The sequence below is a fragment of the Rattus norvegicus genome, chromosome 19 (genome assembly GCF_021556685.1).
Source record: "Rattus norvegicus strain SHRSP/BbbUtx chromosome 19, alternate assembly SHRSP_T2T, whole genome shotgun sequence".
NCBI lineage: Eukaryota > Metazoa > Chordata > Mammalia > Rodentia > Muridae > Rattus > Rattus norvegicus.
The window spans coordinates 71,288,920-71,307,845 of NC_141552.1; the positions used below are offsets into that span (position 1 = coordinate 71,288,920).

An 18,926-nucleotide genomic window follows, 5' to 3' on the forward strand; every position below is an offset into this window, starting at 1 on the left:
GAGGCAGGAAGAGACCCATGTGGGGCAGCATAGAATTACACTAAAATCAATATGGACACCACCAAAAGATAAGTTAAAAGTACCACATCCATCCAGCAGTTGCAGGCAGGTGTTGGTGTGAGAATGCATCTTTACTGCTTTTCAAATTCAGATCAATGGGAGGCTGGTATTTCCATGAAGGACATGCTGATTATTATCCTGTGGTTTTCAATTAATAAGTTCACAGTTAACAGTTTTTAAGTACACTGAATCATGTAAATTTCCATATCACAGCAGCTAATTTATTTGTTTATGGTGGTATAGCAGGCACCACATGAGTCTGGTTTTACAGTCAGTTTCAAGTAAAGCAGATGAGTTTTGCTGGGCACGCAGAATGCAGACAAGTCTCTTAAACCTCTCTGAGTATGTTGGAGACAAGGGTTGGTTTCCTGCTTTCACACAACCCAGAAGAGGTACAGATCTAAGAATACAGGTCCTGATGGGTGGGAGAACTGCCACTTGCTTCTAGGGCAATGCCTGGGATGTACTGCTATCTTTTATTTATGATGACACAATTTTTTTTCCCTTCGAGAGCCCTTAATGTATTCACAGACACACAAACACAAGGTTCATTAAGTTCCAAGCTGGGTTTATTTACCGTTCAGATGGTTCAGCACTACAGAACTGCATTTGAATCCTAAGATTCTGTTGTATGCTCCTGTCTCTTTTCCTATATCCATTGCAGACTCAGACATTTGTAGAGAACTTCATGCTGACTTTACAGAACACATTCTCCATAGACACTTAGGATTAAAGAGGGGCTCTTTTTAAAGACTGGACATTGAGAGCATTGTGCATAGAGGGAAGAACTGGGAGATGTCTAGAGCAAAAGGTGGCAAGATGAAGGAGGTGATGGGTTTTGAAGAGGGAAGGTAGTTGGAGAAAAGATACAGAAAAGAACATTAGAAAATTCTTACATCACTTTAAAAAAAAAAAAAGAAGGGAAAAGTCATAGTGGTGATCCAGTCCTTTGAAATGAATAAATGAGTCGATGTCTGAGCATTTCAATCAGTAAAAGGCACAGACCTTGAAGAGAAAGTGACACAAAGCACTGAGAGATAAAATTGAGTGAAATGTCCCCAGTTAATTTGAAAATTTCCACATATACTCTTGTGGTAGCTGGCGTCCAACAGGAACCTCACAGCGGTGCAAATTGCAAATCTCTTCCTGAGTGTTCATGCCGATGGGGTAATTGCATATCTGAACACATGAACTAGTGTTTACAATGGCCTTGAACATGTTGATCTTGGACACTTTGTTTATGTAACCTATTAATGTTAGCATTTTTTTTTCTTTAAGAGTCTGGGTCCTCAAACAGCTTAATTTCTTCCGTAGTGGGTGTTCTGTGAACATAATGAGGAAAGTTCATTTTTGTCCTTCACCAGAGTTGTCACTGAGAGCAGCCCCCTCCCTCCACATGTTTGCCCATCTGTCTCTCTTCAAGTCTGTTTTTGTTCTCCAGTGGAAAATAATGGGCAAAGTAGAAATGAAAAATACACAAAACCCATCATAGATTGAAAAATATTTGAACAATTCCCTTAAAAGTAGTTTGATCTTGAGTTCTTAAAATACAAGAAACATTTCAGATGTAAATAATCTAAGCTGGGAGGATCTTTCAATACAGGAATCGTGTTCTCAGAAAGGTGTCCCCTACCCATCATGGTCTCTGAACAGGCAGGGTTAGACCTAGAGAGTGGCCATTTTTCTGCAGGACTTCAGCACACAGAAGTTATCAATTGTGACTTGCATGAATTCACTCCTCCCTGTCTTTGGATTAGAGAGTATTACAGAGACTCTGTAATGGGACTTCACATTTCTTCAATTAAATACACCAGAACCCATCACAGAATTAGTCACAGCAATCATTAGCTATTTCTGCCACAAATTCCAGTAATCTTGGAAAAAAGAAAACCTGATGCTGCGCGGAACAGTGGTTTTCAATGGGATGACAGTAGCAACGGGTGTGGCAGCACATGCCTTTAATCCCAGCACTTGAGAAGTAGAGGCAGAGGCAGAGGCGCAGAGAGGCAGAGAGGCAGAGAGGCAGAGAGGCAGAGAGGCAGAGAGGCAGAGAGGCAGAGAGGCAGAGAGGCAGAGAGGCAGAGAGGCAGAGAGGCAGAGAGGCAGAGAGGCAGAGAGGCAGAGAGGCAGAGGCAGAGGCAAGCAGATCTGTGCGTGTCTGTAAGTTTGAGGCTACTCACAGTTTACAGAGCACAAAAGAGCGAAGTGATGTGTCAGCTTGCAAGACATTTTTCCATTGCTGTGGGAAAACCTCTGAGAAAATGAAGTTACCAGGATATAGGATTGATTTTTTTAGCTCAGAGCTTCTGAGTGTTCACTCAATGGTAGAATGGTTCCGTTGCTTCAAGTCTAAGGTTCAGTAAGATACAGGGTGTGTATAGCCGAGGAGGTTGTCTATCTTGTGGTGGTCAGGTAGTGGAAAGGCCCTTTGATATGTTGATTATAAATTTGACAGGATCTAATTGTTTAGGAGGTAGACCACTTGGAATATATGAGGAGAACTTTCTACATGGAATTTCAATGGGAAGACCCACTCTAAGTGTGGGCGGGCACCATTCTACTGGACTCTGGACCCAAATTACATGATAAGAGATAACTGAGTGCCTTCCCTCTTTGTCCAATTGCTGAGGAAACTATGCACCAAAATAAGCCCTTCCTGAAGTTGCTTTTGTCAGGTATGCTGCCACAGCAACAGGGAAAATAAACTTATACACAACATACGTCCTACAACAGTCCTCAAATCCTAATAGTCCATTCAACTGCAGCCCCATTCATAGACTTACAAGGTTAACACCCACCTTGTCCAGTCAGCTTTCCACAGTGTCATTAACTACTGACTGAGCCTTCAACAAATGAAACTTTAGAAGCTATAACTCATAGGACTTAGCACATACCATATACTTTTCTTCTTTTCGTGTTTTCACAGCGGTGTCCACTGTGGATGAAGGAGGTCACTCATGGATAAAGGAGGTCATGGAAGTTGGTCGCTCTGGTTCGAATGAGAATGCCAATCACAGTTACTAGAATTTGAATACTTGATCACAACTGGGAAGGTAGAGAGTTGTGGCCTTGATGGAGAGGGTAAGTTCCCGGAGGTGGGCTTTGAGGTTCAAAGACCTGGGGTCATTTGAGTTTGCTCTATATTTCTTATTCACAGTTTAAGATGAGAGCTCTCAACTTTCAGCTCCAGCCACAATGCCTCTGTTCTAGTATCAATGACTCTTACCCATCTTGGTCCATACAGTCTAAATAAACTAACTCTTGTACAAGTTGCCTAGACCATGGTGTTTTATCACAGAGATAGGAAAAGTAACCAACACAGTCACTGGCACTTGAGGGTAGAGTGTACCTGTGCCACATTGCACTGGTTGGTTTTGTGTGTCAACTTGGCACAAGCTGGAGTTATCACAGAGAAAAGAGCCTCCCTTGAGGAAATGCCTTCATGAGATCCAGCTGTAAGGCAATTTTCTCAATTAGTGATCAAGGTGGGAGGTGCCTGCCCATTGTGGGTGGTGCCATTCCTGGGCCAGTGGTCCTGGGCTCTATTAGAAAGCAGACTGAGCAAGTCATGGGAAGCAGTCCAGTAAGTAGCACCCCACCATGGCCTCCACATCAGCTCTTGCCTCCAAGTTCCTGTCCTGTGTGAGTTCCTGTCCTTTCTTTGGTGATAAACAGCAATGTGGAAGCGTAGGTTGAATAAACCCTTTCCTCTCCAACTTGCTTCTTGGTCGTGATATTTCATGCAGGAATAGGAACCCTGACCAAGACAAACATAAACTCTCAAGCTAAAACTGCCAGCCCTGTGCCTATGTTTGCAACATGGATCTGCATTCTAGTTCTTGTGCTATCCAATGATCTACTTAAATACTGGGGGAGATTCTGAATCTAAACGTGATTGTGCCTATGCATGGGACTCCCATCTGTTGAGCAGCTACACCACTACTCACACTTCGGCTAAGATGTATAGAAAATGCTCTGTCCAAGAACTCAGTGTTTGTAAAGAGAGAAAATGGTACATCTATGCGAGTGATGTATAACTACATGGGGTTGCTTTAGAATGAAGAAGTGGTTTGGTTCTTTACAAAATAGATATGGAATACATGAGTTTGTTTCATCTTTGATGATGTGTTTGACACAGGGTCACTTGGAGCCCCGGCTGGCCTCAGACTCATGAAGTAGCTGAGGATGACCTAGAATTGCTGATCTTCCTGCCTCTACCTCCAAAAAGCTAGGATTATGACATGCAGCCAAAACCTCAAAGTATTCATTTTCACATGGACACAGGACTCCCAGGGATTTGGAAGTGGCTTATTTGGTTAAAAGCTCACCTCATAAGCATAAGGAGTTCTATCCTCAGAACATAAGCAACACCCTGGTTGTTGGTATTTATTACTGGTAAAGGGAATCCAGGTTTGTTCCTGGGGCTTGCTACACTACCAGTTCAGTTGACGAGCCCCCCTGTCTCAAGAACCAGGTAGACACATCCTGAGGGACACCTGAGGCTGTCTTCTTGCCTTCACATGTAGTACACAACAGCACTTAAATGTATACACACATGGCAGGTACTCCAGATGAGACTGCCCTTAAATAGAGTGGACAGCCAATTTCATGACTGAGCCTAGCCTGGGATGACTTCTGTGCTGGTTAGTAATTCTCGACACAGGCTGGAGTCATCTAAGAAGGAACTCCAATGAGTAAGTGCCTCCAAACAGGTTGGCCTATGAGCAAGTCTGTGGAACTTTTTCTTGATTAATGACTGATGTGGAAGGGTCCCACCTACTATGTGCAGGGACAACCCCTGGCAAGCAGTGCAGAGGTGTATAAAAAGACAAACTGAGTCTCTGCAACTTTGGAGAACAAGACATTAAGTGCCCCTGCTTCAGTTCTTGCCTTGAGTTCCTTCCTTGACTTCCTTTCATGATGGACTATAAGCTGTAAAGCAAACTGAACCCTTTCCTCCCTAGGTTGCTTTTGATCATGGTGTTTATCACAACAATAGAAAAACAGACTAAAACAACTTCCATTCCCTTCTAAGCATGTACAATTATGAAGCAGTAAATAAAATGGGGATCTAAAAATACCTGATTAAAGCTGAATATAGAGTTCATACCTGCAATCCCAACACTTGGGAGACAGAGACATGTGGATCTCTGTGAGTCTGCATAGTGTGTTCCTAGCTATCTAGGACCAAAAAAACCAAAACTACCTAATTGGGAGATTGGAAGATGACTCAGTGGGCAAGAGCACTTAATGTGCAAGTGGGAGAACAAAAGTTCAAATCCTCTCTACCCAAATAAAAGGCCAGGTGTGGCTGTTATCCCAGCCTTCAGGGACAGGGATGAGTGGATCCTGGGAGCTTCATGACAGCCAGATCAGGTGAAATGGTGAACTGCCTCAAGAGAATAAAGCAGAGAAAGATACATGATCTCTTCCTCCAGCCCCTCCATGCGTGAACACCTGCACACACACACACACACACACACACACACACACACACACACACACACACACACACACACACGCCCCTAACTAACATGTCAGTCCTCTCTTCCTCTGTGGTTAGATTTTTTCTTTTAGGGCTCTCTGGGGCTTAGAGAGGAGATGGGTCCACATGCTTTGTATTCCTGGGACTCCTTAGAATAAGCTGTTTACAGCACTGCACACAGTCTAGAACATTGCTGGGTTATGTGGGCACTGTAGTTTGGAAGTGGACCCAGCGTCCTTCCCATAGAATTTAGAAAGTGGTTTCTCCTCAAGGCTATTTATGGAGTAAAAACTACATCCTCATCACCATTTTTAGGTTTCTTTTCCTGGTTATACGAGGGTTAAAGGAAGCCTATTGGAGGCTCTATAGTTAAACCCAGTGTGCAAATTAAATAGGGACAGATCCTTGCCTGAAGAAGAGTAGTATCCCTGAAGTGGGCACTCAAGTGCTCAGAAGAAAGATATGAGGATAAAGATGCCCTTAGGTATTAAGGACCCTAAACACGAAATTAGGGGAACTCGGGATGCAGGAAATAGAAAGCACTGGGTAGGGTTTCAGAAAGGTGACGAACATAAAAATTAACTGAAAATCAGCAATATCTGCCCATATTTCAGTCCTGGGACCCCCATGTAGCTGCAGCATTCCCTGACAGCTAGAAAAGACAATTTTATCCTAAGCAGCCCTAAACATTTTATGTTCAAAATTGGCATCTGTTTTGGGACTTGAAAAACCGAAGAAGCCCCGCTTTCAAATCACATTCACCCCCATTCTTGCAATGGGTTACTTCCCTAAAATACAACCACCTGTCTCTTTATCATCAGCCTGAAACCTCAAATCTTTGTTTCTTCTTTCTCTCTCATCATGAGGTCAAGGTAACTGCTGAGTCAAGTGGATCGTCCATCTGCAGGGTCTGCCCAGAATAAAAATCCCTTTCTTCTTTTCCACTGAACTATCCTAAGTCCCACCCTCACGGTTTCTAACCACACTGTTCTCTCTAATCTCTCTTGTGTTTGCTGCAGCCCTGCCTTCCTGCAGCTGCTACATTCATCTTTCTACGAAATTGATCTAAATGTGAGCAGAAGGGGAGTCACCCTTCAAAAACTAAGCAGTCAGAATCCTGATATAAAAGCAGCTCTTGAAAAGGGGATCTTTGAGGTCAGCTCACCAGAGCTTTGTCACCGTGGAGGAACAAATGAAGCCAGGTTTCTGGGCCCTCCTTGTGTGATTTATGGTGACCCCATTTGAAGATGGCAGCATGAGTCTGTGACCAGGATACCATTCCCCAGATATTGTAATAATAGAGTAGCATTTCCTGGATACTTTAATATCACAGTAATAAGCACTTAGCAAATCAGAATATGAGCACTTTCTGAGGACTGTAATCTGAGGAGTCAGAGTTAATCCCCAGTTCTACTTCCTCTATTCATAAGATGCAGGCTAGGGGAATTCATGTTGAACTTGAAGCGTTGGCTTTTGTTGTTTGTTTAAAATGTAAAAGAGGAAACTTATTCTTACAATCTGTGTCTTTGTAAGTTGTTAAAAAAAAACAACATGTGCCTGGCAGACGTATACGCTTCATGGAAGAGTACCTAAGATGCAGTAGTTCCTTTAATAATGATTACCCTTGTTAATATTAATAAGAATAATACCCTTGTTACACTGTCACTTTACTGGACAATATCCTCCTTACTGTTTTTAAACCAGTTCCTGAAACTGTAATATCTGTTGGGCCTTTCGCAAAAAGTGATTCCTTTCATGTTGGTTTTAAATGACAATTTTCCCTTTTGCCATGATCCAAAATCCACACAGACCAGCAGGAATCTCATTCAAGGCAGAAGAGGAGACCAGCAGACACTGACCTTGAAGTCACCTTTGGCATTTTCTTTCCAGTGGTACAAATAAAGAAAAAGGAGGCAGGCTCCTGAAGGACATGTCTGGACTTGTGCCTGTTACCCCTTTCTTCTCAGTAATGAGCACCCCTTTCCTTCTAAGTGCTTGAAAAATGCATCGGGAAGATAAAAGACAGCTATCTACTTCTTCTTCTTTTTTCTTGAGCAGAAGGAACTAGGCACAGTCTGAAAGTCCAAGTCAGAAAAAGAATTCTGTTCCCAAAGTGAGCGACTTACAGAAGCCATTTTAACTCATTGGAAGCCATTTTAACTAGGGAAGCCATTTTGCACTTCAATGAATCCTCACTAAGAGCTCACTGGATGGGCTCAACAGGCAGTAGAGAGAAGAGGTGCAGCTGGGGAAGCTTCTAGACAGTCAGAGTGGGCTCCCAGGCCAGAGACTCCATGTTGGGAAGAAACAGCCTTTGGTGAGCAGGATTCCATTTTCCCTCACTCACCTTATTCTATCCAACCAGGACATGTTCTCAGCCTGGCTTCTTTCCATTGTGCTGATGTCAGTGCCTCCTTGTCTTCTGTCCAAAGTCTGTCCCCATGCCACCATCTTTTGAATCACTGGCAATATAATTTAAAAGCTGAGGGAGTGGTGAAAGAAGGTCATGCCAAAGAATAGGAAGCCACAATCTGATTTCTGCCCATCGGCTGGGCGTTAGTAGTATTGTGGGTGGGTATCTTGTTTACTCCTAAGCCTCAACCTGTCTCCCTGTTTGCTGCAGAAGTGCCCAGCTAGCAAGTAAGGTCTCTGGGTAAAGTAAAATGACTAAGAGGTAAGTGTGAATGCATGGGGCAAACTGGAGACATCCTTGTGACATCTTCGTACTGGTGCCACCCTCTTCCTTTCCTCTGATGGAACTGATAATATGAGTGCACATCAGGGGGTGTGCTCCAGCTAATAAACACATGATTTACCCCTTAATGAATAGAATAGGAAATGTGTAGAGCAATCAGGTCCAAGCAAGCACAGCTGCTTGGGTGGGAGCCTTGAATCTAGACAGTGCAGACCTCTTTAATAAATATCTTCTTAATTGAGCAATTGAAAAGCTTAGGCAGGGAGAGAAGGCTGTGGATCCATGCTGGGGTGGGAGAGGGGATGTCCAGGGAACACTGGTTTCTGAAGGCATGTTTATAGTCAACATCATGTTTTCATGGCCAAATTATAGACGCCTGAAATGATAATGATGCTGAGATAGTAGGAACAGAGTCAGGAGCCCCAAACAGCTTTGCTATGTACAGAAGCTACACACGGAGTAGAGACAGCATCAGACACTATGTTTGCTAGACCTGGTCTCATAGTGTCTCTCTACAGGGCAAAAAGATTGGGGAAACCAGAGTAAGAATCTTGAGGTCAGCTCAGGAAAGGATCTTTCTCTTCTATCAAACACTTGCTCTTAATGTTTTTAATTTGCTTCTAAATTTCCTTTGGGCAATTCCTTTTTAAAAATTCCAATCTGGGATGTTTTAAAGTGAATGACTAGTTCAAGGTCAAACAAGGAAAAGCAGGGTTTCTGGTTATAAGATGACAGGATATGGCAACTGCCACGTAAGACACACCAGCAGGGGTAGGAGAGAGAGAAGCATACTGTATTTTATCTTGTCTTTGTAATTCATCCACGTTACTCAGATAGCCTATAGACATCTTGCTGTTCCATTTCCTGCCTCAGCCCTGTGCTGCCGTAACCACGCATTTCATTTCTGTGTATGTCATGAAACCCACAATGAAATACACTCCTATTGATCTTGTACATTTTGCTCACACATGTTACAAATCCCGTTTTTTTGTGTTTTATTATTTTTTGACTTATCTGGATAATTATCCTTTTGAGTGGTAGGTCAACTATGCAATCCTGGCATAAACCCCACCTGGTTATAGATATACCATGTGGGCTTAGTTACTTTTTTTGTTGTTGTTGTTGCTGCTATAATAATAGCAATTTAAGGTAGAAAAGGTTTATTCAGGTTTACAATGTATGTATATGGTCCATCATTTCAGGGAAATATTGGGGGGGGGGTGGGAGGGTGGCAGGGCAGGAGCAGCTAGTCATAGGGAATCCACAGCCAGGAAGCAAAGAGAGACTAATGCCTGATGCTTCTCAGCTCCTTTCTCCAATTATCCAATCCAAGATCCTGCCCAGTGAATAGTGCCACTCACAGTAGTTGGGTTCTCCTCATTAATTAACCCAATGAAGAAAATCCTCTAGAGGCCTGGCCAAAGGCCAATTTCCCAGGTTACTCTGAATGCTTTCAAGCTGACAATTAGCACTAACCCATCATACTTTATGTCCCATAATTCATTAGTTTAACTTTCTAAAACAACTATAAACTAACATGCCATTAGAACTTAAGTGTGAACGTAACCAGAGAGTATGGAGAATAATAATAATAATAATAATAATAATAATTATTATTATTATTATTATTAGGGGGCCTGCCTGAGGTCAGGATGATCCCCTGGGAAGAGATAACACCCCAACTACAGCCTCACAGAAAACTCAAGAAGTTAGATCCAGAAAATGCCACTCAGCAATTTTCTAACTAGCAGAAAGAGGAAAAAATCTAGTGAATGGATAAGCTAAACTTGTTTCACAATAGGAACATAAAATCCAGGGATAGCAGTGAGTGAAGTGGCTTTCTAGGACTTGCCAGAGCCTCTCTGCAGCACTGTGGCTGAGCTGTGTGCTGTGACCATCAGAAGCAACACTTCCAGCTCCTCCATGCTCATTACCAACACTGACTTCAACCTGAAACAGCTGTGGTTGGTGGGATGTGAGGATCCAGAATGGTCCAGACTGCTGTCCTTCCAGACTAGAGATGGCATTGGGATTGGGAGCTTACAAACTTTAGAACTATTCCTTGAGAGATCTGAGAGCCTGGTAAAACCCCTCACTCCACCACAATGAAAACTACAGTTTAGGAAATCAAAGCTGGAGAAGGAAGCCTCACTTTGCTCTTGTTACTGAGCATGATCTGTGGGATTAGGCCTTGGCCAGAAACTAAACATGGGGAAAGTCAACCCCCAATTCAGGCAAGACAGAGGGAAATGTTAGGGACATAGGGAAGGAAAGGAGCCCCTAACTCTGGTGTCTAATTGATATATTCCATCAGCGAAGAAGCCAGAATTTGATCGGCGATTGGTGTTGTGTTTTATAAAAAGATAAGGAGAGAAGGAATATGTTTGGTGGGTGTGTAGTCAGGTCTGGGGGGAAAAGGGGTGCCTACGAGGTCCCATGCTGAGGCACCCCTTCCCCCTGAGCTACTATCCAGGGCACAGGGAAGGGAGTGGAGAGGTTCGTAGAGACAGAGAGAGAGAGAGAGAGAGAGAGAGAGAGGGGAAGGAGGAGGAGGAAGAGGAGGAGGAGGAAGAGGGGGAGGAGGAGGAGGAGGAGGAGGAGGAGGGTAAAGAGTAGAGGCCAGCCATGAGCATGTGGAGAGACTGGGGGGAGGGGAATGGGTAGAGAGCGAGAAAGGGGCAAGAGGGCATAGTGAGAGCAAGAAGGCAAGAAGAGCAGAGGGGGCAAGCAGCCCCTTTTATAGTGAGTCAGACACCTGGCTATTGTCAGGTAACTGTGGGGCAGAGCCTAGACAAAATGCTAATAATCAGTTTTGACAAACACATACACCCAAGAAATTCAGCACTCTTCTCTATGTATTCTATACCTCTAATATCCAAGAAAATTTCTACATCTTTCCTTGGGGCTCCTTCATAGAACAGCTGGCTTTTCTGATTTCTGTCACCACGAGTTCACTTTATTTCTCGAGATCCTCACATAAATAGAATTAACTGAGCACTGCTCTTGGGTATCATGCTCTGTCACTCAGCCAGTTGCTATGACTGAACTGTGGTGCTTCATGGGTTCATTCCTCTTTATTGCTGAGTAGTATATCATAGTGGGACTTCACCACAGATTTTTCTTTCATGTTCACATTGAGGAGCCTTACGCTGTGTCTCATTTTTCTTATTATTACTGGTGATGCTACTAGAGTGAACTTTACTATTGATATTCTCTTATAAGAAGGAAAAAGCAGAGGAAGGAAATAAAATGGAATGTAAGAATATTTTCAGAGAAAAAAGAAGAAAATAATTAAATAGAAAAGTAGCAAAATAGAAGATCTCAGTCTAAGCTGAGTTAAACTTAAATTAAATACAAGTGATATAAGTTATTTAAATTAATCAGCAGAGATCGTTGGTCTGGATAATAAATAGTAAAGCCTAAAGCCGCACTCTCTTTTAAGAAATCCACTTTGAAAGTGGGAAATATATAAACTTATAGAACGTGGTAAAACATGCGAACAATAATTAAATCCACACCAAATGGTGGAAATAAAGCTATAAAGATTAGAGAAGATACCAGTGAATAAAAAAACAGAACAAAACCAACCAACCCACCAAACAAACAAAAGACTCAAAGATTGAGTTTTTTGGGTGGAAAGCCAGAAATGAAATTGATAAATAACTTGTTTCATGAGAATAAAATTATCAGTATCATCAATGACATCCGTTTATATAATTTAGGAAGTAAAAGAATAATTAGAAGATAATAGAAATAACTCTTGCAACAGTTTGACCTGGGCAGAAAACTGAGACAATGAGCTATTGTTGACCTATTTTAGTAAATAATGTTTTATTCAAACATAGCCATAACTATTTGTCTATGTGTTGTTCATTGTTGTGTGGTAAAGTTGACAGTCACAAAGACTCTGCAGCCCACAAAACCCAAATCGTTTTATTTTATAACCATCCTTTATAGGAAAAAGCTTCTGATCCGTGTGTAAGATAAAATACAAAAATTCTTAAAAGCACAAATTGCCAAACTAAAACAATAAATTGAAATAAATTTAATGGCCTTATTTCTATAAATAAACTAAAATCATCTCTAAAAATTTTTCTACAGAAATCCGGGCAGAGGTGAGTTTATTGAAACATTTAAAGGGAAGATGACATATAATACAACACAAATTTATAAAGAAAATGAAAGAGGAAAAAATCATTCAAAATTCATTTTAAAAACTTGGAATACCTTGGTACAAAAATGTGGAAAATGATGTAAGAAAACAGAGATAGGACCCAATGGACTTCATAAACATACATGTAACTATGTTTAAGAAGTATTAATAATCAGATTCCAACAGTAGATGGGAAGTGTGTCTCACCATTAAGTGAGATTTGGCCTCAGAAAACAAGGCTGATTTATGTTGTTGTTCTTTTTTTTTTTTTTTTTTTTTTTTTTTTTTTTTTTTGGAGTTGGGGAGTGAACCCAGGGCCTTGCGCTTCCTAGGTAAGCGCTCTACCACTGAGCTAAATCCCCAGCCCCAACAAGGCTGATTTAAAAACATTTGAATATTAACCGATATGATTTACAAAGGGTAGTTTTTGTTTGCTACTTTGTTGCAGTGCTGTAGTCCTGGCTTTGTGCTTGGCAGACAAATGCTCTTCCACTGAGCTCCATCTCCAGACCTGAAGACTTGTAAAAGAAATCTGCCTCCCATCTTAGTAGAACAGTAGTTCTCAACCTTTCCAAACCTGCGACCCTTTACTATAGTTCCCCATGCTAGGATGACCCCCCACTGTAGTATTATTTCATTGCTACTTCATAGCTGTAATTTTGCTACTGTTATGTATCATAATGTGAATATTTTTTTTGGAGGTAGAAGTTTGCCAAAGGGGTCCTGACCCACAGGTTGAGAACTGCTGCAAAATCCATGATTGCTGCGAAGATGTAGTTCTTCATGGTTAAAGAGAATGTCTCAGCAAGCTAGAAATGGAAACCAGCTCACAGAAAGAAAAGGGAGATGTGTGAAAGGTTTCTGCCTCAGATCCAGAAAAAAATGCCCCTCTCACCAGCTTCATTCAACACTGTAGTGAAAAGCCTTGAAAAAATCTTGATAGGGTGAGGTAAAAAGGTGTATTGGGTTAACAGAAAATACTATTTACAGATTAAATTTGTTTTGTCCACAGAATGCAAGTTGAACATTGAAAAATCAAATTTGTTTCTATGATGGTAATATCTCTCTCTCTCTCTCTCTCTCTCTCTCTCTCTCTCTCTCTCTCTCTCTCTCTCTCTCTCTCTCTGATAAATAGCTGTTGACTAAATGCTACAAAATAAACCTTAGGCAAAGTTTAAAGACATGATTGAATGTACCAACATCCCATAATCACAGATTGGAAGATTTAATAGTTACTATGGTGACTGTTCTTCCCATGTTAATCAATAAATTTGGGAAGAAATACTTATCTCAATACTTAGTAGAGTAGCAAAGAACCTAAAACAGCCAAACAATTTTGTAAAAAAATAAAATAAAAAGAACAAAATCGAAGTGTGTACATTCCTTGTGATGATTGACAGTCAACTTGAAGGGATCTAAAAATCCCTAATGAGATAAACCTCTGGGCATGTTTGAGAGGGAGCTTCTAGATTAGGTTATCAGGGGAGGGAAGATCCATTTTTTTGACAATTCATAATTTCATTGTTATTATTATTATTTCCTTTTCTCCATCTTTATTAAATTGGTTATTTCTTATTTACATTTCAATTGTTATTACCTTTCTCGGTTTCCAAGCAAACATCCCCCTAACCCCTCCCCCTCCTCTTCTATATGGGTGTTCCCCTCCCCATCCTCCTCCCCTTACCGCCCTCTCCACAACAATCCTGTTCACTGGGGGTTTAGTCTTGGCAGGACCAAGGGCTTCCCCTTCCACTGGTGCCCTTACTAGGCTATTCATTGCTACCTATGAGGTTGGAGCCCAGGGTCAGTCAATGTATAGTCTTTGGGTAGTGGCTTAGTCCCTGAAAACTCTGGTTGGTTGGCATTGTTGTTCATATGGGGTCTCAAGCCCCTTCAGCTCTTTCAGTCCTTTCTCTGATTCCTTCAACGGGGATCCTATTCTCAGTTCAGTGGTTTGCTGCTGGCATTCGCCTCTGTATTTGCGGTATTCTGGCTGTGTCTCACAGAAGAGATCTACATCGGGATCCTGTCGGCCTGCACTTCTTTGCTTCATCCATCTTATCTAGTTTGGTGGCTGTATATGTATGGGCCACATGTGGGGCAGGCTCTGAATGGGTGTTCCTTCAGCCTCTGTCCTAAACTTTGCCTCCCTATTCCCTCCCAAGGGTATTCTTGTTCCCCTTTTAAATGAGTGAAGCATTTGCATTTTGGTCATCCTTCTTGAGTTTCACGTGTTCTATGCATCTAGGGTAATTTGAGCATTTGGGCTAATAGCCACTTATCAATGAGTGCATACCATGTGTGTTTTTCTGTGATAGGGTTACCTCACTCAGGATGATGTTTTCCAGTTCCATCCATTTGCCTGTGAATTTCATAAAGTCATTGTTTTTGATAGCAGAGTAGTATTCCATTTTCTGTATCCATTCCTCTGTTGAAGGGCATCTGGGTTCTTTCCAGCTTCTGGCTATTATAAATAAGGCTGCTATGAACATAGTGGAGCACGTGTCTTTGTTATATGTTGGGGCATCTTTTGGGTATATGCCCAAGAGAGGTATAGCTGGGTCCTCAGGTAGTTCAATGTCCAATTTTCTGAGGAACCTCCAGACTGATTTCCAGAATGGTTGTACCAGTCTGCAATCCCTCCAACAATGGAGGAGTGTTCCTCTTTCTCCACATCCTCGCCAGCATCTGCTGTCACCTGAGTTTTTGATCTTAGCCATTCTCACTGGTGTGAGGTGAAATCTCAGGGTTGTTTTGATTTGCATTTCCCTTATGACTATAAAGATGTTGAACATTTCTTTAGGTGTTTCTCAGCCATTCAGCATTCCTCAGCTGTGAATTATTTGTTTAGCTCTGAACCCCATTTTTTAATAGGGTTATTTGCCTCCCTGTCATCTAACTTCTTGAGTTCTTTGTATATTTTGGATATGAGGCCTCTATCAGTTGTAGGATTGGTAAAGATCTTTTCCCAATCTGTTGGTTGCCGTTTTGTCCTAACAGTATCCTTTGCTGGGAAGATCCATTCTTAAAATGGGCAGCAGTCTTCATAGACTGCAGTCCTGGACTGAGGACAGGAAGTTAACCAGCTGAACACCAACATTCACCTCTCTATTTCCTGACTGTGGAGACAGTGTAACCAGCTACTTCAAGATCCCGCTGCTATGCCTTCCCGGCTATGACAGACTGCACTGTCAGTCAATATAAACCCTCCTTAAGTTGCTTTTGTCAAGCACCAGGTGTTGGTATCAGGAATTGCCTTTAGTAGTGACACTGGTTGGTCACTGTTGCCTTGGCAATGGCCATACATTCCTAAAAGACTTTTTGGCTCAATTTGCACCTCCACCTGGGAACCTTTACATCACATTCCAAATAAAAGGCAGATTCCCTGCCCCCTAGGCCTCTTTTCTCTTCATTCTCTTGCTCCCTTCATCTTATTAAAATCTCACCACATGGAACGGTGTTGGTGTTGGTTTGGTGTGCTCTTTCCCCACTGGTGTGGCCGATATCTGGTATTATTAACAACTGATATCTGATATTAATAACAACATCAGGTCCTTACACAAAGGCACAAATGGCCAACAAATTCCTCAGCATTAATACTTCCTTCTAGATCAGTGTTTCTCAACCTGTGGGTCTCAGTTCCTTTGGGGGTGGTGGTGGTGGTCAAATGACCAGTTTGCCTGGGTTTGCCTAAGACCATTGGAAAACACAAATGTAATGTAAAAAACACTGATTCATAACAGAAGCGAGATTATGTTACGAAGCACCAACAAAAAATAATTTTATGTTTGATGGGGAGGTCACCTCCACATGAGAAATGTTTAAAGAGTCACAGCATTAGGAAGGTTGAGAACCAGTGTTCTAGAGGAAAACTAAAAGCAGAAGGAGAAACTACCAGGTGCCGACTTAAAAGTGCTTAAGTAAACAAGGTTAATGGTTGTTAGTGTTGGTCAAACATGTACCAATGAGAGGAGTCATGCTTAGATAGTTGGCTTCTAGAATGCTTGAAGTAGAGACAATAATTACTCAAGTTACAAGTGCAGCAACAACTTTCTGTATTTCTAGGCATGTAGAGAAATAAAACAAACACAAAAATAAAACACTCAACTGCTTATCCTTTGTGAATGAACAAAACCCAGTCCTGTCACATACAGAGTATGACAGTCTGCAGGTGAAAACACTGCTCAGCAGCCAGTGTTTTGAAGGCTTTGTCCCAGTTTGTGACACCACTTGGAAGGTTCTGGAGCTTTTAAGGGGTGAGGGTTGGCTGCTGAAAATCCACCGTTGCTTTGAAGTAGCCTTTAAAGGTTCTACCTATCCTAATTGTGGCCTTATTTCTCTGCTTCCTAACAGGACACCCACCAGGGAATTTGCCAGGCTTCTGTGTCTCGCCAGTGGTGAGGCACTGAAGTCTCTTTGAAACCATTAGCCAAAATAGCCTTTTACATCCTTAGGCTGTTTCTGTTTAGGGTCTAATCATACAGTGGGGCTGTCTGGGTTGTGTTTACTTTTTCTGGAAGATATGAACAACTATGCATTCACCCCAGATGGGACACCAAGGACAGACCAAAGTTCACCCTGGTAAACCAATGTGATAATTGAGCTTGCTTACAGAGAAGGAAAGGTATTACAGGAGCATAGGTGACCCCAAACCAGCTGCATCACTGTAAAGTTCCAACCCATCAAGGGTGACAACCTTACCAAAGCTGTATCACGGAGTCCCAACTTTTGGTTAACTTCCTTTTCCTGTATACTCTAGCATCTTCCATAACCCTTGCCTATGGGAGAAGACAGGAGGTAGCAATGTCTGGAATCCCAAGTTGGGGTCTTGTTGTCCTCCTTCTAGGAAATAATATCAATAATAACAATGTTGCCATCTTTCTGCTGGCTCTTCCTGTGCTGTTTTGCTCACTCACCATGATTTCCAAGCTAAGGTAATCTATTTCAAAATAGTAGTGGGGTTATTATGCTGTACTTGGAAGGAAAAGGCCATCTTCCAGCAAGTTCTATTCACCTACATGAAGAAAAAAACTACTGATATTGCCTAGGCAATGTGAATCAACTTTAGAAACGCTAGGAAGTCAAAGCTGAACATATATGCACACATACGTGCATGTATGCAACTCCATATGTTGTGTGATTCAAGTCTCACTGTATACTAGAAAAGTTGGAATAGTCTACAGAAAATGCTCATCAGTTATTGTCTAGAAGTGGATGGGAACATTCTGAGACAAACTATGGAGGAACAGCAGGAATTTCTTGGGGGTCACTGACATGTTCTATGTCTTCACTGGGGTATTGGGTAAATACATATGTATGGTCAAATTTACTAACTAATGGAATACCATTGTTATTAATGTATGCATATGTAGTTAGGGTTTTACTGCTGTGAATAGACACAATGACCAAGGCAACTCTTATAAAGGACAACATTTAATTGAGGCTGGCTTACAGGTTCAGAGGGTCAGTCTATTATCATCAAGTCAGGAGCATGGCAGCATCCAGGCAGGCATGGTGCAGGAGGAGCTGAGAGTTCTACATCTTCGTCTGAAGTGTGCTAGCAGAACACTGGCTTCTAGGAAGCTAGGATTAGGGTCTTAAAGCCCATGTCCACTGTGACAAACCTACTCCAACAAGGCCACACCTCCAAATAGTGCCACTCCCTGGGCCAAGCAAATTCGAACCATGACAGCATATGTATGCATATGCATATTGAGGCCAGAGAACAGACTTGAGTATCATCCTAAAGAACACCATTTGACTCCCTTGAAACAAGGTTAGTCTCATTGGTCATTAGGCTAGATTGGCAATCCATTGAGCCCTAGGGATTTTCTTGTTTCTAGCTTCACTACTATGACTAAAATGGATTCCAGGGATAAACTCAGAGTCTCCTGCTAGGATGGTAAGTACTTTACTGACTAAGCTAGCTCTACAACCCTTGTAGACATAGTTATATTTCACTGTGTGTCAGTTTCATTTTGATCAACGTGAATTGAGTTGCTTTATAAAACCACTTGCCTGCTCGGGCTTACTTTTCACCATTTAAATGCCTGTCTCCTGTCATGCCTCAGTAATTCAGGTAGGTCTATTTCACAACACGGCCTCCCACTCGCCCAGAAGTCTTCTACTTAACATCCCACCATCACCAGCACCCTGCCGAGCTACGCTTGCTTTCTTGTTTGTGTGCTGCACATTTATAGTCTCTTGCGATTCTCTGGATTTGACTAAAACAATCTCTCCTGGTCAAATTCACCCCAAAGTCCCTTTGTTTAGTGTCCAGTGTGCATCCCTTTTATTTAGAAAAGACATTGTTGGGTTGAGGTTAATAATTGGATCGTTCATTCCCTTAGGACAATTAAACCAATATCTATGGGTTTCTGGCTTGTTCTGCATGCAGTATTCTGGGTGCTCTGCAGTGACCCCCCAAAGTGTGAGAACTGCAGGCCATTAACTACATTGTGTAAGGTGAACCTTTAGCAGAGGAAGCAGAAGTTTAAACAGGCAACAGCTGTGAAGGGATATGTGTTCAAAAT

At 41.9% G+C, this 18,926-nt stretch overlaps 1 long non-coding RNA gene across 1 annotated transcript in view; it reads left to right on the forward strand.

Moving 5' to 3' along the window:
- LOC103694361 (uncharacterized) overlaps positions 1-18,926 on the forward strand; it is a 130,253-nt gene that overhangs the window by 85,369 nt on the left and 25,958 nt on the right. Inside the window, exon 2 of the long non-coding RNA XR_015644269.1 lies at positions 2,987-3,141. This is a non-coding gene — a long non-coding RNA (uncharacterized LOC103694361). The remainder of the gene's footprint in view (positions 1-2,986; positions 3,142-18,926) is intronic.